The 24,593-nt window shown below is 43.4% G+C and overlaps 1 protein-coding gene across 1 annotated transcript in view; it reads right to left on the bottom strand.

Annotated features, from left to right (window-relative positions):
• LRRC9 (leucine rich repeat containing 9) overlaps positions 1–22,013 on the bottom strand; it is a 597,819-nt gene extending 575,806 nt beyond the window's left edge. Inside the window, exon 1 of the mRNA XM_085626156.1 lies at positions 21,968–22,013. The gene's annotated coding sequence lies outside the window, so the exon portion shown is untranslated. The remainder of the gene's footprint in view (positions 1–21,967) is intronic.
• Positions 22,014–24,593: the final 2,580 nt, after the last annotated feature.

The raw sequence follows: 24,593 nt of genomic DNA, 5'->3' as shown, positions 1-24,593 counted from the left end.
AGCAAGCCTGCGGGCAAGAGGATCATAGAGGGGGAGAGATGGTTTCTTCAAATCTATTCTAAGGCCTACCAGGGCCTGATGAGGGCAATGAGCCATATCCCTAGGGGCAGAAATGAGATAGCAATGAGGAGGAAAGCATACAAACAATCCCTGACTGCTACGAAAAAAAGAAACTAAAAATGACAGAGAGCCTGGGATGATCTCCTGCAGGATAGCGTCCTGAATTATAGTGTGAGGTTCTGGGAGGGGGTCAACAGGCCATTTTTTAAGGAATACAGAAATGATGCGATGGACTGTATCATCGCCCCAGATATGTGGGTCTCGCACTGCCAGGGAATTTATGATAACGCTACGGTCAAGACACAAACTTTGGATCTGGTTGAATGGAGCAGGGTTTATACATTAGGTCTAACTGAGGGGGAGATTTTTGATGCCATTGTAACAATACCCAATGTGAAGGCTCCGGGCCTTGATGGGGTGCCCCCAAATTTATTTAAATCCTAACCCAGGTAGGTAATGCTGTTTACAGGAAAGATATGTAATCACAAATCAAGAAAAGGGACAAGGAGCCTTAGAAAGAGGTCCTGGACCAATGCTCCAAAGGATACATATAACAAAAATGTAGGTGGTACCAGTTCCTAAAGGGAAGTAACAAAGGGGCAGTAGCCTATTGCGGTTGCAGTGGGCACAGGGAAAGGAAGGTAGGGTGTTGTTCCACAAGGGATGAGAAGGGTGCAAGTAGGGAGTGGTACTCCAAAGTATGTCGTACCCTCACACACCTATACAGGTGTAGAGCGTCATCATTGGAACCTGCTCCTCGTGGGGGTGGTGCTGCAGTCCCTCACGGGCCCTACTGGAGGGCTCTCTGTCGGAGATTTTTTAAGGAGTAGCCGCAGTTGTGCATGAGGGTGTGGGGGCCAATTAGTGATAGTGCGTGTGATTAAAATAACCCGTCGGTACCATGTCGATTTATTGGTGGGTCCTCTGAGTTAGGTTAAAAAACACAGGGCGGGGATGGAGCTGCACTTTATGCTGGTTAAAGAGAGGGTTCAGCAAATATGGTCCCTCTACTCTCGACCTGTGTAGTGGTGTTCTAGTGAAGTTGTCAATAAAAGGTGGTCGACATGTTTCGCGCTCTACATGGGTCCCTAATGGATCCCGCAGCGCTTCATCAGGACTGTCAGGAAATTGTGAAGGAAAGTAGAGTCAGGGTAAGACACCCTGTAATGCTACAAAAAACCTGTAGATGAGGTAGCGTATACCTGGATAGGTAATGAGTAACGGGTTATACGTATACTCTGTTTCAAACCTAGTGGAGGGAAAAAGAAGGGAGGGGAAAACACAAAGACAAATCTAATGTCATTGGCAAAGTTAAAGTAAAAAATGCAGAAATACATTAGCGGCAACATGGAGATATAGGATTGTCAATGACGTCCCCTGTAATGGATATATGAATGTTGGCATATGTAGTGGTAAATAAGGGTGCTTACTCAAAAACATTTTTGCACTCACTCTAATACGAATGTGTGTGCCCAACTTGTTGCTAAGGAGTTCTGGGTCGTGGTGGAGACCCCGATGTCAGACAAACGTCCTTGCAAGAATCGAAATTAAGAGATCTACCTCATGTGAGGAATCTGATAGGTCTGGTTAGTAAACGCCGTCCCAACTGGGCGAGTAGCAGGGTGCATGAGAGAGATGATCGAGCAACGAAGCTAGCGCTGATGTAACCATTAAAAACCAGTGATAGTCTGATGGTACTGTCAGGAAGCAGGGATCGCGCGCCTGCATTGCCTACAACCCCCAGCATGCCCGAGGTCCAGAGGGGGAGGAGTCACGAGTACAAAAACGACGAGACGCATCCGTGACGCTGTGCGTAATTCCCGGAAGCACGTCCGTCGTCGAGCCTGAAGAGGAAGCGTCCCAACACTGGCGTTCTACCGCCGAGAGGAGAACGGGATCCGTTGGTTCCGTAGCAGCTCGAGGCAACGAGTCAGTGGGCTTCTAGGCGGCAGGCAGGCTGGCTTTTCCCTAACGACCGAGAAAGTATCGGAGGACTTCATATTGGAGTGAAAGATAAGTGCACCATCCTCCCTGACGGGGGAGGACTGTCTCAGACCCATAGCCCCGGCTCCGAATCATGGGAGCATGTTAGTTTAGGTACTACGGCGTTCTGTAGCGCAACAGAGAGAGCCGTTACTTGAGAGCTGTTGAGCTGTCCAAGAGGGCAGAGAACCCGCCTGAAACCCTCACGCCAAATTCCCGCTATCAAGGGGGGGAATTTGCCCGGCGTGTTTGATTACTTTGATAGACTGTTAAATACGAGCGGTACATACCACGTTTAGAGAGATTTCCGTAAGGGATATTAAATAGAGACTCTGCTAGAACACTGATCAGCCCATCAGAATTAGTCCCCTCTTGCCAATGCTATGTTCTCATGCCATGAATGAATGTTGTCACCCTCTTGCCAATGCTATGTCTCATGTCATGAATGAATGATGTATCTGGGTGTATTCATGAGTTCTTTGTCTGTAAGCTTATGATGGAATATTGTGGAGGACAGAGTACCCTTCAAGATGTATAGCCCATAGACGGGTCTGAGGTTAGCGAGAATTCATGAGAGTAGCATGATGTGCCTATAGGGTTTGTTTGTTTTGTGTATTTTTCTTTACAGGTTCTACTCCCCGCTGTTCCCTTCCTTCCCTTCCCTCGCTTGATCGCCCTAAATCCTCCGTGCCATTAGTGCAGGAGTTGGGGATATCCAGAGGTGGATACCATATAGCATCGCTCGAATCCTGAGGAGTACTGGACTGGGGACGGAACGTGACAGGTACAGAGTCCACAATCAGGAGAAGTGAACGTTAATGTGCAAGGCGCTTGATAATAGGAGCGCTAAATCATTGCCTAGGTGGGGGTAACCGATACATCTGTTGATAGAGTATTGGCAACGGGGGCGGGAGATGGTTAAAGGCAGAGCCCGGTGTGTCGTGTGGTGCGGGACCCAACAACAGAGCAGTAAAGGGGCGTCAAATAAAGAACCACACAAAAAATAACGCTGGTGAAACGATACAACTGAATCGGTGGTTACAATATCGTATGTCCTACCATTGCCAGGGTGGGATAAGGCTTCTTCGTTAAGAGGAGGGAGAGAGGGGCAGGAAAGCTGTAAAAGGGATAAAAGGGGATAAAAATACAACGGGACTGCAAAGGTTAGGAAGCATTTAAAACTGCAGTACAGGTATCGGTTAGGCTATAAGGTTCATAGTGGGATAGCAACCCTGCGTCAACTTACTTCTCACCGCCAGTCCCAAAGCTGGAGACCTAGTAGCCTACCAGTCCACCGGTAAACGCTGTCCATGTTCACCCTGTATATGTAGTCGCTTTAGCTGGGGAAGGAACGTCATGGAGAATATATATATATATTATATAGTGAATTTCCTATGTGAAGTACACCTGGATCTCGCTCCCTCAATAAGGTAAAATCAGACAGGGAGCTTGTCTGAGTTTGTGAATATGCATGGGGGGGTCAGACAAGGCTATATCCTAGCCCTGTTTTTATTTATTTTATATATGAATGAGCTGGGCTGGGTATTGTTTGCACCTTGTAAAGATACCCTGAATTTCGGCTCACAGTTAGTGACCGCCCTTCTTTATGCCAATGACGCTGTTCTAATTTCTAGGACCACAGTAGGTTTGCAACAGCTGGTTGATTCTTTCGTGGCTTTATTAGTGCATTAGATTTGAGCACTAACTATTCCAAATCACTTACTATGGTTGTTGGCTTCAGGAAACACTAGAAAAAAACGCTTTGGAGGGGAAATAGAGTTGGCAAGGGTACCAACCTTTTCATATCACGGGGTCCTTTTCGACGAAAGAGGTTCATGGACCACCAAAGGAAGACAAAAAGGAATTCATTTTTGAAAGATGCATCCGCGACCTTTGATTTTGCTAAAAGGTTGGGGGCTAAACCAGTGCAGGCACTCATCAAAGTATATCAGGCCAAATGTATTTCAATTGCCAGCTAAGGTTGTGATATTTGGGTTAACTTGGACTTGAGAGATCTCCAGACTGTTGAAAGAACATTTTTAAGAAAATTGTTGGCTTTCCCACAGTCAGTACCCGCATATATAATACATGAAGAGCTGGGGTTGGGGTATATAGGTGACCAATTAGCACTTGCGCCCTTGCTTACATGGATTAGGGTATTGTGTAACACGGTGCTAGCACAGGGCGTTATACATCCCATGGATCAAATATATCAAGGATGTTAAATTCAAATTGTGTCGCCTTTATTCATTTGAGAACCCGTATGGTATCACAAAGAGGGATTTGGTTTGGGCGAAGGAGCACTTCGTCCGCATGATAGGATCAGAAAGGGAGGCGCAGGAACTCATTAAACCTACAGTTCGGTCCTATATCATGTTAAAAACTTGCCCCTCAGTGGAGCCATATTTAATTATAGTAACATTATCCCAACACTGATACCTTTTGACTAGATTCAGACAAAACCTCTTACATTGGACCTTGGCAGTCCCTCAAGGTAGACATAAGGTGGAAGAGAGAGGTCCTTGTTCGACGATTTGGGCGAAGGAGCACTTCGTCCGCATGATGGGATCAGAAAGGGAGGCGCAGGAACTCATTAAACCTACAGTTCGGCCCTATATAATGTTAAAAACTTGCCCCTCAGTGGAGCCATATTTAATTATGTTGACTAGATTCAGACAAAACCTCTTACATTGGACCTTGGCAGTCCCGCAAGGTAGACATAAGGTGGAAGAGAGAGGTCCTTGTTCGTGTGACAATTTCTCTCAGCAAGACAATTTGCACTTTATCTTTTTCTGTGACCACTACAGAGCCTTGTAGAATCATTATATACTGCCTTTATTTAAGAAGCAGCTCTTTGAGCAAGTGAGTCCAGCGCTGGTATACTTACAAATGTTGACAAGTCCTTCAATAAGTTTTAAATTAGCAAGCTTATTGATAGGGGCTCTCTGAATCAGGAAGAGGCTGCCTGGCTGATATGATGATTTTATGCTATGTGCACAGGCTATGAATTTGTATATCCGTTTTTTCATGAATTTTTATGCGCTTTTAACTTTTGTGTGTTAATGTATTTTTACGGTTGTGTATTTGTCATATGTCTGCTTTTATGGTTTTTATTAACTAAAGTTTTGTTGTAAGTTAAATCTGGACCCGACGAATAAAAACCTATCACGCATGTTGCATACCTGCACCAAGTAATGCCCCATACCCTGAACGGTCTTTAAAAGTATCTATCCCCTCACCAAAGGTTTCAGCAACTCAGCCTGTTCTCTGGTTACCAAATACCGCTCAAGGAACAGGACCTTTACTCCTTTAAATTCTTGGGGCGTCACTGAATGGGGATCAGAATAAATATCTGCTCTCCCTAGAGAGGCGAAAGCTCCATTCACATGAGCAATCCAAGGGGATTCGATGTGCCAGGCCAAGAGACAGACAGTCTGCGAGAATCAGTCTGTTACGTCTCAGAACCTCCTTGGTCCAGATCTTAACCCAACCCAGCAGTGAGCTAAGGGCAACCGTGTCAGCTAGATAACTTATTCCAAGCTCCTCGTGAACTGAGATGGCCGAGGTACATTGACGGACATACACAAGTCATATCAAAAACTGATTTTCTGTCTCCTGGTTTTTATGAATTTTTGCATATCCCCAAACCTCACTGCTATACCCGATCTGGGACGCACATTTGAAATGTAAATCTTCAGTAGGACACTCGGTGACAAAGAACCCAACCTAAGTGTGAAGTTCGCCACTGACCCCGTGGTTTTAACAATCTCGGATCAGGCTGTACATTACTGAGCGCTGCGCTGTGGCATTTAGGTGCTGTGCTTACTTTTAAAATTACCCGCTTTTGTCCTTTTGTTAAATTTATTTTATCTATTTCCCCCTGCTTTTAAAAAAGTCACACTTACTTGCATCATAAATTGTGCCCTCACCGCGGCTTCAGCGGGTCCTTACTAGCGCGTTTCGCGCTCTTTGGTGAATCTCAGCGCCATTTTGGGTAGGGGACGCTGACAGGACGCTAGGCCAGGTAGCGCTCTAGCAGTCAGGTGGACTGGCTAGAGGCAATTACCAGCGAAAAGTATTTAAGGGGCATTGGAAGGTAGGTGTGCCGGTTAAGGCTGTACATTACTGAGCGCTGCGCTGTGGCATTTAGGTGCTGTGCTTAATTTTAAAATTACCCGCTTTTGTCCTTTTGTTAAATTTATTTTATCTATTTCCCCCTGCTTTTAAAAAAGTCACACTTACTTGCATCATAAATTGTGCCCTCCCCGCGGCTTCAGTGTGTCCTTACTAGCGCGTTTCGCGCTCTTTGGTGAATCTCGGCGTCATCTTGGGTAGGGGACGCTGACAGGACGCTAGGCCAGGTAGCGCTCTAGCAGTCAGGTGGACTGGCTAGAGGCAATTACCAGCGAAAAGTATTTAAGGGGCATTGGAAGGTAGGTGTGCCGGTTAAGGCTGTACATTACTGAGCGCTGCGCTGTGGCATTTAGGTGCTGTGCTTAATTTTAAAATTACCCGCTTTTGTCCTTTTGTTAAATTTATTTTATCTATTTCCCCCTGCTTTAAAAAAAGTCACACTTACTTGCATCATAAATTGTGCCCTCACCGCGGCTTCAGCGGGTCCTTACTAGCGCGTTTCGTGCTCTTTGGTGAATCTTGGCGCCATCTTGGGTAGGGGACGCTGACAGGACGCTAGGCCAGGTAGCGCTCTAGCAGTTAGGTGGACTGGCTAGAGGCAATTACCAGCGAAAAGTATTTAAGGGGCATTGGAAGGTAGGTGTGCCGGTTAAGGCTGTACATTACTGAGCGCTGCGCTGTGGTATTTAGGTGCTGTGCTTAATTTTAAAATTACTCGCTTTTGTCCTTTTGTTAAATTTATTTTATCTATTTCCCCCTGCTTTTAAAAAAGTCACACTTACTTGCATCATAAATTGTGCCCTCACCGCGGCTTCAGCGGGTCCTTACTAGCGCGTTTCGCGCTCTTTGGTGAATCTCGGCGCCATCTTGGGTAGGGGACGCTGACAGGACGCTAGGCCAGGTAGCGCTCTAGCAGTCAGGTGGACTGGCTAGAGGCAATTACCAGCGAAAAGTATTTAAGGGGCATTGGAAGGTAGGTGTGCCGGTTAAGGCTGTACATTACTGAGCGCTGCGATGTGGCATTTAGGTGCTGTGCTTAATTTTAAAATTACCCGCTTTTGTCCTTTTGTTAAATTTATTTTATCTATTTCCCCCTGCTTTTAAAAAAGTCACACTTACTTGCATCATAAATTGTGCCCTCACCGCGGCTTCAGCGGGTCCTTACTAGCGCGTTTCGCGCTCTTTGGTGAATCTTGGCGCCATCTTGGGTAGGGGACGCTGACAGGACGCTAGGCCAGGTAGCGCTCTTGCAGTCAGGTAGACTCACTAGAGCCCTATATAGGCTTCACATGCAGGCGCGCAGCGTGTGCGCGCGGCGTGTGTGCCGCAGTAACGCCGGAGTCACGCCAGAGTCCAGCCCGTCTGCGCCTGTCCGCGCTAAGGACGGGCTGGATGGCTGGGAGACACGACATACCGACCGTGCTACCACAAGAATTGGTTATTCCTGGCAGGACTTGATCACTCTAAAGCCTCCAAAGCTCCCTTGTCATCATGGGTTTGCACCGGAGGCGTTTCAGACCTCCCCTGGCTGCCACTGTTTCCGGTCCTCTTCCTTGATGTTGGCTCCTGTTGCTGATGTCTCATCTTCAGATCTGAGTCTCAAGTCAGGAACTAGCCTGAGGAGTGATAAGGGGTTTCTCGTAAATGCGAGGTCATTAATTAAGAACAATCTTGCTTTCAAGGATTTCGTATTGGCTAGAAGACCCGCCTGGGTCTTTATTACGGAAACCTGGGCTAAGGACTCCTCGGGCCCTGATTTGGTTGAGGCAGTACCAGAGGGCTACACGTTGGTGAGGATGGACAGAGTGGCTCGTATGGGGGGAGGGCTTGGTATTCTCTATAGAGACTGCCTTTTCTGCCATATTACCCCACTAGATGAATTTCAAGATACTTTTCAGGCCCTTCAGTTTTCCATTAATGGATCATATGCAGTGCTGTTTACTGGCTTGCTTATCGATAGACCTCCGGGGACCAGAACTGATTTTGGCCATCAAATGCTCAACATTTTAGAGTCACATTTTGGTTGTGAGCACTTTACTGTTCTTGGGGACCTGAATTTCCATTTGGAAAATCTGGAGTCTACCGAAACTTTATCCTTATTGGATATTTTCTCTGGTTGTGGGTTGAAACAGCTAGTCAAGGGTCCCACCCATCAGGCGGGTCATACGCTTGATGGGGTCTTTTCCAATGATACTCGGCTGACCATTGAGACTCCCATCCCTCTCTCTTGGTCCGATCACTATGCGATCCCTATAGAACTAAGGACTGCTTTTATTAGTAGCAAGGGGAACGAGCCAAGTAAGATGGAACTGAGACGTAACTTAAAAAATATAACCAATGACGCGCTCGCCCCTAGACTACCTAATCGAGCGATTTCCCCAGAGGAGGACGTAAGCTCTGCAGTAGTGAGGATGGAGAGTGTCATTAAAACAGCTATTGATGAATTGGCTCCTGCCTCATTGCGCTACTGTGCGAGGAAAAGTCCTTCGGCCCCGTGGTTCTCTGAATCACTAAGATTTCTTAGGCAGGGACTACGGAGACAGGAACGTCTCTGGAGGACTAGCTGGGACTTACGTGAGAGGGATAGTCATAAAACCCTCCTAAAGAACTATAAGATGGAGGTGATAAGAACTAAGCAAGAGTATTTCACCTCTCTTACCTCCTCTCTCTCCTCGCCGAAAGAGCTGTTTAAAATCGTAGACACGCTCACATCATTGAAGGTGCCTGATCCTGTTGTTAGTTCACAGCAGCTTTGCAATGATGTTGCTCAATTTTTCCAATCTAAAATTGTTGACATTTATTCGGCCCTAGAGTGTCAGAGGTTAATACTATCTACCTCTACATGCTCTCCTGTTACATCGTCTACATTACCCGAGGAGGTGCTTTCAGGGTGTCTGTCCAGCTTTCAACCCCTTTCCCTCCAGGAACTTGAAGTCCTCCTGACTAAGACTAGGTCGGGGTCCCCTCTAGACCCTTGCCCCCTGAAGCTCCTTAAACAATGTAAGGAGAGTCTTCTGCCTCCGTTATAGGATATTATGAACAGGACAATGAGGGATGGGACTTTCCCCTCTCAGTGGAAGAAAGCGGTGGTCAAACCTCTGCTAAAAAAACCTACTTTAGATCCGGGGGTTCTAAAAACTTTCGCCCCATTTCGCTGCTTCCAGCCCCTGCAAAGATGCTGGAAACCCATCTTAATCAGCATCTTGCAGCCTTTCTGGAAACCTCTGGCCTGCTAGATCACTCGCAGCATGGATTTAGGAGAGAGCATAGTACGGAGTCTGCCCTTACCATTGTACTCGATAACATCCGCACCAGAGTAGATAAGGGTCAGACCACTCTCCTTATCCTGCTTGATCTTACGGCTGCATTTGATACCCTGTCTCCTTCAGTTTTAACATCTAGGCTGAGGGATATAGGGGTGGAGGGGCCCGCACTCAGTTTGCTGGCCTCCTTTCTTAGCCAGAGGGAACAGAGAGTTAAGCTGGGGGACTTTTTATCTCCATCCCTTCCTGTGCATTGTGGGGTCCCTCAGGGGTCGGCACTAAGTCCGACCCTCTTTAACATCTATGTGACCCCTCTTGCCAGGCTTATTAGATCCTATGGGATGGAGACAATCTCCTATGCCAACGACACGCAGATATTGATGTCTTTCGCCCAACCTGCCATCTCTGCTGCCTCCAATTTTAGACACTGTATGGAGGCAGTTGCTCAATGGATGATTTGCAATTCATTGAAGCTTAATGGCGAAAAGACAGAAATTCTGGTGTTCGGAGGAAAGGAGGACTTTTGGTCGGCGGATTGGTGGCCCACTTCGCTGGGTGTGTGCCCGATACCTACTACCCTGGCCAGAAATCTAGGAGTCATGATTGACTCTACCCTGGGGATGGGTCAGCAAGTAAAGAGGACTATTTCCACTTGCTGGAGTTTAATAAACATCTTACGGAAGATTAAGCACTATCTGTCCCATCAAGCCAGAAAACAAATTGTTATTGCACTAATAGGCTCAAGACTTGATTACTATAATGCCTTATACTTAGGCATTAATAAGGGCCTGTTAATGCGACTTCAAATGGTGCAGAATGCCGCCGCTAAGTTTATATTAGATTTGCCTAGGCGGGCTTCTGCGTCGGCTGCCAGAAAGACACTGCACTGGCTCCCAATTGAGGCCAGGATTTCTTTTAAATCCCTGTGTTTGATTTATGGGGCTTTGGCTAATAATAGATCTGGAGGCCTAAGGGACCTGTTGGCCCCTTATACCCCTTCCAGAACTCTGCGTTCCGCTAATAAATCCTTGCTATCAGTCCCCCGGGCTCGTAGAGCCAAGTGGGGTGGCAGAGCTTACTCAACTTTGGTTCCCAAGTTGTGGAACACTCTGCCAGCGGAAATTAAATCCCTTCCCTCAAAGCCAGCCTTTAGGAGGGCCCTTAAGACGTGGCTATTTGCCAAAGCCTACCCTTAGTTTTGGATCTGCCTTTTATGATTTTATTTGGTTAGGCGCCTTGATGCCTTCGGGCTTAGTTGCGCGTTTATAAATTTTCTTTCATTCATTCATTCATTCCTTGAGCAACAGCTTTCAGTTATTTTTCACATCAAATAGTACCCCTCAATAGGGACATTCCGTGACTTCTCCTAAGGAGCGGGTGGCCACTTTAAAGGTCTTAGAACTGGTACAACCCAGGCCAACAACCATGACAAAAGATTTAGTAAAATTTACGGCCAGATCCAGTCTCCACATAAAGGCAATAAACGTATCCAAAAGCAGCTGCAACCCACTGGCCGTACGGGACATGACAACCGCATCGTCAGCATATACCAATACTAAAAGCCATCTCACTCCTACCCTTGGGCAGTCTGTCTGTGCCAAAAGGAGAGCTTGCTCAAGCCCATTAATATATAGGATGAACAGAAAAGGTGCAAGAATGCACCTAGCGAAAAGCAGACAGATGCGGAGGTGTCAGAGAGTAGGTTGGCTAAAAGAGCCACCATGTTCGGGTCCACCCCTATCGCAAGAAGCAGAGCCCACAATTTTTTGCGTGACTAACCCTATCAAATGTGGATGTGAGGTCCATGAATGCCAGGTGGGGGATTCGGGTCGGGCTACAGTGTACTTATTAATACTCAAATAGAGATTCAAACATTGGTCAGATGTTGACCTACCTGGACAGATGCCATCTTGGACATCAGACAGGATGTCATTAGCATTAGACCACCTCATCAAGCCGTTAAGGATTATCCCCCCCCCCCCCCCCCCCAAGGACCTTCACTACCGCAGCTATCAAAGAAATGGAGAGGTAACACTGGGGATTGTCTTTCCTCCACTTCTTGAACACAGGCACGATCACTGCCTTTGACCACGAGGTTTTTATTTTTTGTAGCTAGGGCTAGGTCTCACAAACTAATCTTACTAATTAGATTTATATGTTTGCTTTGTGCAAAGATGTTATGAAATCGAATTAAACAGGAAAGCAACTGAATCATGATTCAAAGTGCACATCAATACACAATAAGGGACTAATATTCACTTTGGGTGTTATGAAGTCACCTGCTTTTTTCAATGTTAGTCCATTCTTCTAATGCTTTTTACTTCTACAGATCACTGGGGACCTTCCAACCTTTTACAACTTATTTTCACTCCTCGGAAGGTGGGTCTGTTTTACTTGGTACTGCAGTGAGATAGGATTCTCTTTTGTTGGAATCTGCCTTATATTATGTCATTCCTCAAGAGTGGCAAGTGTGGTATCTGTTCCTGAAATGGATTTGTGGCCCACATGAAAATCAGCTCTTCTGTGAGACCATGTAGTGTTTAAGTCTTAAGAAGCACAAGCGTGCCATTCTATGTCTGAATCCACACAGCATGATGGAGCTTGTGATCGTGCAGTTCGCAGGATCTTTCTTTTTGTTTAAGAGGACATTTTTACTGTCCATGACTTACAAATGTTTTCATTATAAAGATGACACATCATATGACCTCTCTCTCTGTGACAATGTACCCCATTCCACAATTCTCTAAATAGATCTTTGAAGCAAGTTTATAAACATTCCATGGGTTTCTTTTTTAAGGCTCCTTTGTTTATAGGTTAGGCTAATAGATACTGGCTGCTGGAATGGTTTGCTAAAATCTTCACATTTTCTTTGGGGCTGCTGATACTCCAGCATTGTATTCTTCTTAGTGGCTTCTTGTTGCAGTAGACAGGACTTAGAAGTCATGTCATTGGTGTTGTTTTGGTTGTCGCACTTGTGAATCTCTCTTAAAATGTCTGCCATTGATCAAGTCATCTCAGCCCAAGCTATTTAAAATGACTTTGGAAGTGAACATCCATATGCACTGTACTGTATCAGACCTTCTTTCGGTGGACGACTTTCTTTGCATTGCCCATCGCTTCTGCACTTTGACTCTAATCTACTGTTTTGTATGAGATTTTCCCCCAGAACATGTGTAAGTCACCCAGCTGCACTGTCTCCTGGGGGGGTTCATCACACTTTCGGGTGTGTGTGTGTTTTTTTTTATTAGATTCCTCTAGCCTTTGAAGTCCTGTGGTTGCATATCTGTAGAGTCCAGGCAAGGAAATCAGTCACTCAGATTTATATTATCAACATTTTGTGGTGCAATGATTCCAAGGTAAAACAGTGTGCTTCATGCAGGTGGAAAGAATTATCTTTCAGGCTGCAGTCTCAATTACAACTACCTTCTTTACTGAAAATCTCAAGAGCCAAAGAAATACAAACACTCATTCCACATGAAAACCAACAAAAAGTATAGATCAATAAAATAAATTAAAATGTCACTCGTGAAAACCTTCACAGTGAAAAAGTTTTAGAAAAGACTGCAAACTTAACTTAGCGAATATAAAAATGTGTAACTTTAACGTGTAATCTAAGTGAATAGTTAAAGGGCTGAAAAGAACGCAAATGAACCAAGTATTGATAACTACTCATACTATGCCTCAAAATATTAATGCAGCATTGTTTATGAATAGTTAAAATAAAGATGATGAGTAAGCACAAAAGCCAAACTCTTGAATTTTTCTATGATCATGTTTTACTAAAAGAAAGTTACATATTGTTTTGCAGAATCTCTCTATGTGCTTGGAAAATAGCTGAAGTCAGCATAGGAATCCATTGTTTAACAGAACTAAGGAGGATAGCCATGTAGAGAATGATGTATTACCCTGTATTTGACCTCCTTTTAACATATTTTGTTTTAATATTTCGAAGGCTTATTCAATTACTGAGTAATGTTTTCACACTGTTGTAGGCCTCATTTCTCTGAATAGTCAATGTTAGCTATACACAATTGCATTATTTAGAAGGTTAAAGCTGTAGTCTCATCTGTGACAAAGGACATTGTCAACATAAAGCTTATATGTAGTTCGATATAAAGCAGATAAAGTTACATTCTTGGAGATTACAGTCGGAAGGGATATTGTCTGGACGCCAGAGAAGTCCTGTTTCCTAGGAAGACTTCAAATGATGATTGGACCAGAGGAGGAGAAGATGCAACATAGACTGCAACATTTTGTTTTTGGTTTGTTTATAGTAGTGGTAATAAGATCTTTATGGTTGGTAAATTAAAAACCCTTACAATAAAAAAGCACTGACGTCATTTTCTAAAAAAAAAAATATATATATATACACATATTGATTAAAATTGTCGGGATGATGATTAACTTTTTGGTTAAAACTCTACTTGGCTTCATAGCTGCTGTTATTAAACTCGAGGACCAGGTTCAAATCAACAGTTTGTTGATGATCAACAAGCCGTTGATATGTCCAGTGGAGGGATATCGCGCAGCTATAATTGGACAGGATTAGCGGCTCCGATAGCTTCCAACTGGTCTAATGCCTTAATAACAAGTTTTGTTAACCCCATATTCAGCTTCGTGTTGTCCGGGTCGAAGGCTGCTATTATGGCTTGGCGGCAGGATCGGAATCCAAGTCTTATCCATTCTTCTTGCAGTAATGAACGTCTAAAAATAAGCATTGCTGGGCATAGGCAAACTATATGTTCCATTCCTTCGGTGTGGTAGCCGCACCACCTACATTGAATGCGACTGTCTTTCCGGCGCCATTCAGGAAAAATTTTCAAGAAAGGCCATTCACCCAACCTCAGCGCCAGGAACTTTCGTTTTAAATAAAGTGCCGAGGTACTTGATAAATGAAGGGATTTAACTCCTGGATTAAAGTTGGTGATTACCGCCCAGGCGTGTTTCCTTTTTGACAGTATTGCCCTGTCTGAGTGAAAGGACCACAACCTGACACTCTTCTTGATAACTAGCTTTAATGCCGACGGGGGGCGGATTTGTTCCCCAAAATTCCTTAATTCCGAGTAATTGTAGACTATAATCCAGGTGGAGCCGATATTTGTGGCTGGCGTGACTTTTCTGAATTTCTAGTCAAAGTCTGACCTCCAGTGTGTCATCCCGGGCTTGACGCAATCTGTTACAAAACTTTATAAAGGCCCCAGCCTCTACGCCGTGGTGGTCAAGTAAGCCAAATTCGAGACGGACTTGTGCCGGTGATGCTGAATTTGGCAGATGGAATGCACGTTTAAAGATTTTAATTGTCAATTTCTTTAGAAGAATGTTTGTGGTTCCCTTCATGATCTCTTGGCCGTACATCAGTGAGTTAGATATTTTTGCCTTCATCACTTTTTACAATGGGATTAAGTTGGGACCAAGTAGTTTTTATGACAGTTTTGTTGCTGCAGCCTCTAAAGCCAGTGTGTTAGTCCTCAGTGCTTCTTATTGCTTGGCAAATGAGCTTCTGGAGTCTAAAAATATTCCCAAATATTTATAGTGAGGGGTTGAGTCAATTTTTACGTTATTAAAATGCCACCCTCCACGCGTCTTCTTAGATTTCCCAAAGGTGATTGATTTTGTTTTTGATAGGTTCAGCTCTAAGAGGATATTTTTAGTATAGGGGAGCAGTTCGTCAAGTAGCCTCTGTAAGCCCACCTTCGTGTGACTGAGCAACACCAGATCGTCGGCGTATAGGAGGTTGCTGATATGCACTCCGTCTAATTGGCGAAAGGTCCGATATAAACAAGTTGAAAAGGAGAGGGGCCAGCACGCAACCTTGTTTTACTCCACTGCTGGACTCAATCTTCCTGGAAACATGAGAGCCTTCACCCAGCTTGATTCTTATCCATGTTTTGGAGTGGAGTTGAACTATTGCTAGTAACAAGGACTGAGGAACTCCCCAGCCCTTTAGTTTTTGCCACAATAGGTCCCGAGGCACACGGTCGAAGGCTGCCTTGAAAACCACAAAGCAACAGTGCAACTGAGTTAGTTTGTTTGACAGTTGCTTTCTCTATTAAAATGGATACTGTTAGTAGATTGGTTGTTGTGCCAGATTTGGCCACGAAACCTGTTTGATTGAATGGAAGGTGCTTTGTTTTATTAGCCCAGGTCAGAAGATCTTCCAATAGAGTGCTGGCATAGTATTTGCTCTCTACGTCGAGGAGGGCTATCATTCGGTAGTCACTGGGGTTATTTCTCTTCCCACTTTTGTAAATGGGATGGATGATAGCTCCTCTCCAGGACTCAGGAACTTTGTTGTTTAATTGACATTCAAGAAATAGGGGGGTCAAGTGATTTGACCAAAATTCGGGTTCTGATTTAAACATTGCCTGGGGGAGACTGTTTGGCCCGGGTGCGCAGTCAGCCCTAGCTTTCTTTATGGAGCGTAGGATCCTGTGTTTTATTCCTTCAGGTGTCACTATAGTCTTATCAGTAGGTGAGTCGATGTTATTCCTGCTTGTATATGCGGGCTCTTCAAGTGTGCTAATGGATAAAAGGCTGGGGCGTAACCATGTTGGATTCGTGGCCTTCGGTAAAAGTATTGGTACATTGTTTATGCTTGATGAGATTGGACAATTATCTTTGTGATGGGCGATCTTAAAATGGGAGGATAAGAAGTGAATCCATTCATCAGCACTGATGTTTGCACTGCAGTGGCTGTTTCCGCCTCGCTGGCCCCTGTTTACCAGAGACCAGAATTGCTTTGAATTTTATTTCTTACTTTCATGGAAGAGCTTCAGCCAAAAGTGATGAGCGGCCTCTCGTTTTTCTCTACGAACGACAAACTTGAAGGCTGCTTGAGCTTGCTTATAAATTAATTGAGAAATTTAATTTTGTTGTCTGGGCTCTTCCTTGATTGCCGAAGGGCTCGATTTCTGTGAAGCTTTAGTTTTTTTATTGCAGTTGAAGTATATGATCGAAATGCCTGCTGCTCGGTTTTCCTCTTTGGTGGCACTGCGTGTAACAATTGTTTGATAAGATTTGCCCAGCTACTAATAGCTGGGGTGTCGATGTCTGATTGTTGATTTAACAATGCTCTGCATTTTTCCATCAGGGAGGGGGCCATATCAACAGACCATTTAAATCGTTTGAAATTCTCTGTGTGGGTGCCTGCGTGGGTGTAGGCTAGCTCCTGGTGGCGCGGGATTTTCGCGAGAATTGTTATTATTTGAGGCCGATGATCACTCTCGCCTTGTGATGCAATGTAATAATTCTCAATCAATGGGGGAATTTCTATGCTCCCTAGGGAAAAATCCAAAAAAAAGAAAGTTCGGCCGTCAGATCGTGTCCAGGCTGGGGGTGTATTCGTAGGGAAACGACCATTCAGTACGGTATAACCAATACTGGTGAGCTGGGTGACTGCATACTCCCCCAATTTTGATGGTCTGTTATCGGTGGGAATTGACTGTATAGCTAAGTGTAATGGAACCATTTGCGGAGTGGTCTCTGAATCCTCAAAAGGATTGCAGTAAAGGTTGATGTTGAAATCACCTGTGATAATACTTGGTATACTGCCATACTCGTTAAGCATGTTAGCATACGTTGTTGGTCAGGCTATCCAGTTTGGACTTTTTCTCAGTGGTACGCGGAGATATATAAACGTTAAGAAGAAGCAGCTGACTTTCGGTCTGTCCGCTTCCCAGGAGTATTCCACTGAGCCAATCTTCCTTAAATTTCAGCTGCTTAGTATGCTGAGATAGTTTGGTTGACACGTAAGTAGCTAAGCCACCACTTGGCCTACCAAACTTGGACTGTCTTGTTGCAAAAGACGCAAATTCAAGATAGCCTTCTATGGGTATATTGTCTACTGTCCAGGTTTCCTGCAGTAGAATAATATTGTGCTCCTTTAGGAAGCCGCTAGTAGCTGCTGATTGAATTTTTTGCCTTAGGCCATTGATGTTCTAAGAACATATTGATATACCTGGATTGGGAATATTTCAATCATTCTGGCTTCCAGCTAGGGCCCCTGGGAGCCAGGACCAGTCTACTGTTGCCAAGTTTTGCTGACTCGGTTTGTGCTTCAGAGTTGCTGTCGGAGAGCGGCTTCTTGCTGTTTTTAATACAGAGAAGGGGGCCGGACTTGCACTGGGAACCTGGGCCTGATTGATCTCCAAAATTCATGGATAACAAGGGGCACTAAATGATGATATTATTATGCCCCAATTTTTAAATTGATCGGCTTTTGACTGGACCAATTCTCTAATTGCTGGAGTTGCCAATATTAATTGGGTTGTTTCTCCCACTTTGGTTCCTAGTGATGGAATGAATTGAATGGCGATTATGTCGTTGGACTGCAGGGGGCTCAAGTCCGGGATTGATTTGAAGAGTCTTAATATGTTTCCATGATTTAAAATATAGTGGGGGCCTCTTGAGACGTTGTTTAACAGAACTAAGGAGGAAAGTCATGTAGAGAATGATGTATTACCCTGTATTTGACCTCCTTTTAACATATTTTGTTTTAATATTTCGAAGGGTGATTCAATTACTGAGTAATGTTCTCACACTGTTGTAGGCCTCATTTCTCTGAATAGTCATTGTTAGCTACACACAATTGCATTATTTAGAAGTTTAAAGCTGTAGTCTCATCTGTGACAAAGGACATTGTCAACATAAAGCTTATATGTAGTTCAATATAAAGCAGATAAAGTTACATTCTTGGAGATTACAGTGGGAAGGGATATTGTCTAGACGCCAGAGAAGTCCTGTTTCCCAGGAAAACTTCAAATGATGATTGGACCAGAGGAGGAGAAGATGTAACATAGACTGCAACATTTTGTTTATAAGTATACATGTTCCTACAGTAATTTAATATTCCCACCATCGCCATTTCTTTATCCACCATTTCCCTGACCCATGCCTTTCCTGTTTTCGCATTTTACTACAGCGGCTGCATTCTCGATATACCTTGTGTCTTTGCTTTTCGGAGACTCTACTGAGCTTCTTGGAACTCTCTTTATGATCAACATTGATAATATTTATATTGAGATTTGTGCTTTATGCTTGATTTCACTCTTTTTCAATTCTGACTCTATGAGTTTGACTAACACCTTATTTCGGTACCTTTCCGTAGAATAGGGATTTCTTTCCTTTATGGAACATGCTAAATGCATTATATATGTTTGACTTAACCATTTTTTCTTACCAATTCTGTAATGAGATGAAATTGATGCCTAATAAGGAATAACTTATTACATTTAGGAAAAAAAGGTTCTGGAACTAAAAATTAACTCTCATTATTGATTTTACTTAGAGTAGAAATTGTATATGCTATTGTATATATTGTTACAGCTCCTAACTTTTTCAGCTACAACAGCAAAGGTGCATCGGCTGACTGTGCTGAAATTCAACAAGCATGGATCAACTCTGGTAGTGTGATAGTGAACCGAGTTCATGTACACTGATTCCTGCTGCAGCAATAGTCTCCTCCATTAAAGCTCCAGCCTTCTCTGTGCCATCATCTTCTTAAGTGTTTTAGACAGCCAAATATCTTGTATCTCAAGTGAAATAACCATACTTCCATAAATGAGATATGGCTGGATATATGTTTAGGTTGGTGATGGGTGCGTAAGAGGTGTTTAGCTCACTGCAAACTGCGTATCGAGCAGGGATAGGGGGTGCAAGAGCATCTTCAGAACCGATGCTGCACTGGCAGGGTTTAGCCCCAGAGAAGCAGCTTTGTGTTGTATTCAGTGTTTTAAGAATGGGAAGGGGGCACATATAGAAGTATGTAGACACATTATTGATCATCCTCTCACAAACCTGGGCATTTCAATTTGAAGTTTTGCAGAGGGTAGCTTGTAATATTTCCCTTGTTTTCTATAGCCAGCGGCTGAGCTTGGTGTGAGATGTATACTTTCCTCACTGGCACATTGCATCAGGTATGCTACATTGTTTCTTAAAATTGTTTTCTCTTAAGATACATTTAACCCTTCTAAGTCAGGGTGTTTTTACCTTTGGGTTCCTTTCGTTTGAGGTTTTCCCTTTTATTTATTAGTACAGTTTAAAAAGTGGAAAAGAAGAATTTGTATTTTAAATTGTTCTATTAATTCGCCTGCATACTATAAAGGCAGCTTTGCAGGTTCCAGTGATTGTGGGCAGGCTGTTAATTTTTTATGGGTCTTCATAAAAATGAATCCCTGTCAATCTTTAGTACATAAAATGGTGTTTGAAAGTGATTACTGTAAAGGGATTCTATAGTGATTCACATTTTTTTCATTGATTCACCTTAAGAGGGGATACCGATAGGAGTGGTTCGAAGATGTTCAAACTTGCTTAGTCTACATTAATTGTGGAAGAGATGATCAGAGAGTCCTCTGTGGAGAATGACGTAAATCTTGCAGGCGAAAAACCATACAAGAACAGATACTGAAGTGAATGCAAAAGACAATCCTTCCAAGTAAGTTGTCTGACGTGTTATTTATTGATAGCTGCACTTTACAATGCACTGATATCTTTATGATAACTTTCCTACCTAAGAAGAGGAAAGATCTCAAGAAAGGGATAGACAAGGCCCTATGAGCTTGCCAAGAGAAACTTGTGGATATGTTCGATTCTTTAACACACATTCTGGAGCTCACGAGAATAAGCAGCCTCTTTATTTACCTGTTTTATAAGGGCACAACCAACTAGCCATTTGCCTTTTGGGCAATGCAAATGCAGCAATCTCAGCAGAGCAGTTTAAGTCTTTGCTAATGAGAATTGACATAACATTGACTGAAATGGCAGAAACGATTTCGCAGAAAAAGCCAAAGGATACTTGTATGGGGACAACTTTTTAAGGTGATTTTTACTTGCATATTACATCACTCAATATATCTTCCATGACATCATTGATAACATCACTGCAACATCTTAAATTACATTTATAACACTGAATGGTGGAGGTGCGAGTTATAGTTACTTCAGGGCACAATTTATGTTTACTTGCAATAACTATAACAGGTGAATTTCGGTGGTTTTGTTAGTTTAAAGCATTATTTTTTAACTGACATTGATTCTCTGGAACCAAACAATATTCACTACTCCATGCTTTTTGCTCTAGTGGTAGGTCAAAGGATGCCTAGAGGTGGATGGCATGCCCTTCTCATGGCTGAGAAGTCTAGAGTATGCATTACCCCCTTTCCTCTACTCTTGAAGATTCTTCTAAAAATATATCAGGTGGTGGCCTCAGTGATTCTGATTGCTACATTTTGATTCCACCAAGATGCGTTGTTGATCCAACAGCTAGACTCTAGTTCATTCTGTTCTTTCCTCCTCAGATCTGCACCTTCTACTTAGTGCCTTTAGAACAGCTACTATTTAACCCTTGTAACCAGTCGGGTTGAAATTTCTTACCCCAAGGTTGACGATCCTGGTTGCTGTTACCTCTGCTAGGGTGAAGTAGCAGCCAGTCTATGTACAGTTTCTTATCTGAGATTTCTTCCTGATGGTTTGGTGTTTTGCCCCTCTGCATCCTAAGATTTTACCATATTTTAATTTGGTCCAGGAGTTGGGGTATAACACTTGTCGTTTAGATGATTCTGATTGGACTGCCATGGACTACCACATAAAGCATTAGTTACATTAAAAAAATCAGCTGTCTCATGTCCATTAAAGTTAGGTGGGTCACAAAAGTTTGTCATTGTAAAAATTGCATTGTGCATGTGGGCCACATGATTTGGATTTACATTTCTAGTACTTTATCTTACGGTAAATAAGATTCTTTTTTTGTTGCTTTTACTCAAGGCCACGAAGGCAGTAACACTTCCATCTCCACAATTAGTGATTGGATAAAGTATGCCATTTTCCAGGCCACTGTCTGTCAGTATTGATAGTAGACCTGGGCGGAGTTCGCAGAGTTCCGCATAGGGAACTCCGCGAAGGGACCAGCGCCCTCCTGCAACTCTGCAAACTCAGCGGAGTTCACCACCTAGGCCTCATTGATAGGACCTGGAATTATCAAAAAGGGGTCAAATGTTCACAAATAACTGCAGTAGTGAAGGTGCCTATACTGTAATCACTAAAGTAACCACTAACCATGGGTTACTCGCCATAAAGCACTTCAACACTTCATCAGGGGTAGTACGCACTGTATAAATCCAAACTATAATACAATAACGCCCATCTTTAAATCTAGTGTTGCAATATGTATGGCGCCTCATTGGGATAAGACCCAACAGGCATCCAATTGTGAACGCACGTTTATCGGTTAAATAAGTGTGGAGATACACTAGTTGCAATTTGTTTTAACAGAGTATAAAATAAATATGCCTAAAAACGAATAATTGAGCAAAATAATAAAAGGAGTTAATACAGACGGAAATTATAAAATATACATCATACATCTGGGACCCGTATTTTTCAACTATTTGTTTCTGTCTTAAGAACTACGTCCATACACATCATATCTTACAAAAGCCTTTATTGTGTGTGTTACAAATTAACAATTTTACGCAAGCGAAACAAGCAAACACGTACTACTCATGCGAGAGGTTCCCAAATGTGTGCCTTACCTCCCACCTCCCGACCGAGATGTTTAAAAACCCGGGACTCGCTGCTTGGCGTTCGTATCTAACCAAACAGCGTTGCCAGGTTGAAATCGAAAACGTGCACAACCTCCTCTGAAAAAAATGCAAAACAAGCCCAACCCCCAAAACACACAAAAAAGATGTTTGGAAAATTATAAACAACCATCTATTGGCTTGAAAGCTATGCAATAAAATGAATTACGAATGATTTCTTTCCAGATGAAGTAAGAAAAATAGAACCAGACTGTCATTTCAAAATCCCGATATGTCACGGCATAAAGTAGTACCGTTATTTGTGCCCACCGGTGTGTCCCCATCATTTAAACTAATACCTTCACTAATGTTATCGTTCTTACTCGTTTTCACAATTGAGTTTATGCCATATTTAATAACGGAAGTAAATGCTCTGTTCCACGCTCCGTTCGAAGATGGCGGCTAGCGGGCTTGCTTAGTTTTGATGACTTAATGCCGTCAGAGCGCGGCTGCTTTTGTCTGTTGCGTACGCATCTTATAGTAAAAGCGGGGATATACTAGAGTTGACTGAGCTATCCAGCCATACAATACACTTCTAAAGACAGCTGACGCGCAAGCGATACGCAAATCCGTAAGAAAACATCGCAGTCCATAAGACTTGGAAGTACGGGTGCTAGAGCACCCTCAAGATAAAGCCATAAAGATCCCTTTAAATATTTTTAACTTGAGACATTTGCTGTACATTTAGAGAAGAGAGGTCAATGTCAAGTTATGTGTTCTAGCCAATTGCTACTTACTCTTTTATCATAGACAATGATTTTCACTTTTCTTTATCTGCAGAGGGAGAGGACTTAAGTGAACTATGTGGCAATCTTGGTGCTGTGAAAGAATGACCTTAGGACTGTGCTTTCCAAACTTTTTAGTACCAGGGTCCAATTTTTATAATGACAAACTTTTGTGACCCACCCAACTTTAATGGACATGAGTTGGGTGTTTTTTTAATGTAACGTACGCATAGTGTACTGCACTGTCATTTACAAACAGCCAATTTTCTATTGAAATGGCCATTAAATTTGCACAGACATACAGTTTTACTGATCATACTATATCGCACACAAATGATAATGTGTGGAAAGTGTATTTTGGCGAATATTTATCATTTGTGCATCACAAAGTAAAGTGCCTTAATTTGTTTTGATCCTATTAAAATCTTTGTTTACATCACACTTCAGAATTGCCAAATATAAATGCATTTTTGCTTTCCTAACTGCTGAATGTGTACAGTTCATTTACAGGTATTTACATTTTGTTGTGTGTTACAAAAATGACATCCTACTTCATTTTCTTTCATACTCTTTGTACCCCAGCAACAGTGTCACACAGGTGCGCAACTCCCATTGGGCTGAAAGGACTTCAGCCCCCCCGTCGTGTGTGTCAGCTCGGGCTGAGACAGCTTCCCGGGCACACACACAGCCGCACCAGAGTACTTCACAGGTCTTTAAAAGACCATTTACTTGCTAACAAGGCTTTGTTGTTTTTTCTCCCCTTCTTGAGCCCCTGCATCTCCACTCTGACTATCGCTGGAAGAATTAGCCCCCCCCCCCCCCCCGAAATGTGGCTCCAGTTGAGCCTCTGGTGTCACATAATTCACTTTACTTTTCTTTCTCTGACTGCAAAGTGAAAGGAGTTTGTAAACACCAAACCCCATGTTAAAAAAATAAAATAGCTGTTTGTCAGAAGACATAGCCTGACATTCAGACCCCTCAGTATTTTGAAGTCAGTTTTGGCAAATTTTGTGACCTCAAGAAAAAGTAATTGTGGCCCAAAAAAGCAAAATTTGCTGTATTTTTGTGACAGGCACAAAATGTGCCTGTCACAAAAGTACAATGGCCCAGATGTAGGGCCAGCAAACTAGCACTGCACAGCATGATCGAGGTGGGAAGGCAAGTGTTTGGTGCCAGAGAGACTGCACATTTAAATGTTTAAGCTTCACTCTCTCTCTCTGTCACCACCCGCCGTCTTGTTTCCCAGCCTCAAAAACATGATGCTGAAGAGAGATGTTACTTTAGCCCCCTCAGCCCACCTTAAAATTAAGGTGATAAGAGGGCGGAGAGAGCACGAAAGGAACTGCTCCTCTCCTGCACTGTGTATTTCACACTACTGATTGTGAGTGATGGGAGCCATGGGAGTGGGAGCGAAAAGGAAGATGACTAGTGGTAGGGGGATAAGGGGGAGGAGCAGGAGGCTGGGGTGGGAGTAGAAATTTAAGTGCCACGGTGAGCAATGTCCCCTCTAATTGTATTCCTCTGTGTGCGGCAATAAAATATCTCCGTGCACCACAGCCAAGGTTGCGTGCACCAAACACATGTTTTAAATAACAATAGTGCTAAGGATGAGTCAGTCACATGTGAGACTATGCCTCATACTGTATCTTACCTGGTACTGATGTATCCCAACCATAACAATTGGCTTAGGAAAGGCACTAGCCTACTAATAGGTCTCCATGATACCAAATACAACAGCGCATCCTGGAAAAGAAAGCATAAACACAGGCATCTCTCTGTGCTTCCTCTCCTTCACTTAAGAAACCCCTTCTCTGTGGGCTTCATAATTCTCTGGCCCTGAGGTGAAGTGCATG

This window comes from Triturus cristatus, chromosome 9, assembly GCF_964204655.1.
Source record: "Triturus cristatus chromosome 9, aTriCri1.1, whole genome shotgun sequence".
In the NCBI taxonomy this organism is placed as follows: Eukaryota; Metazoa; Chordata; class Amphibia; order Caudata; family Salamandridae; genus Triturus; species Triturus cristatus.
This window is presented reverse-complemented; position numbering and strand designations above follow the sequence as displayed.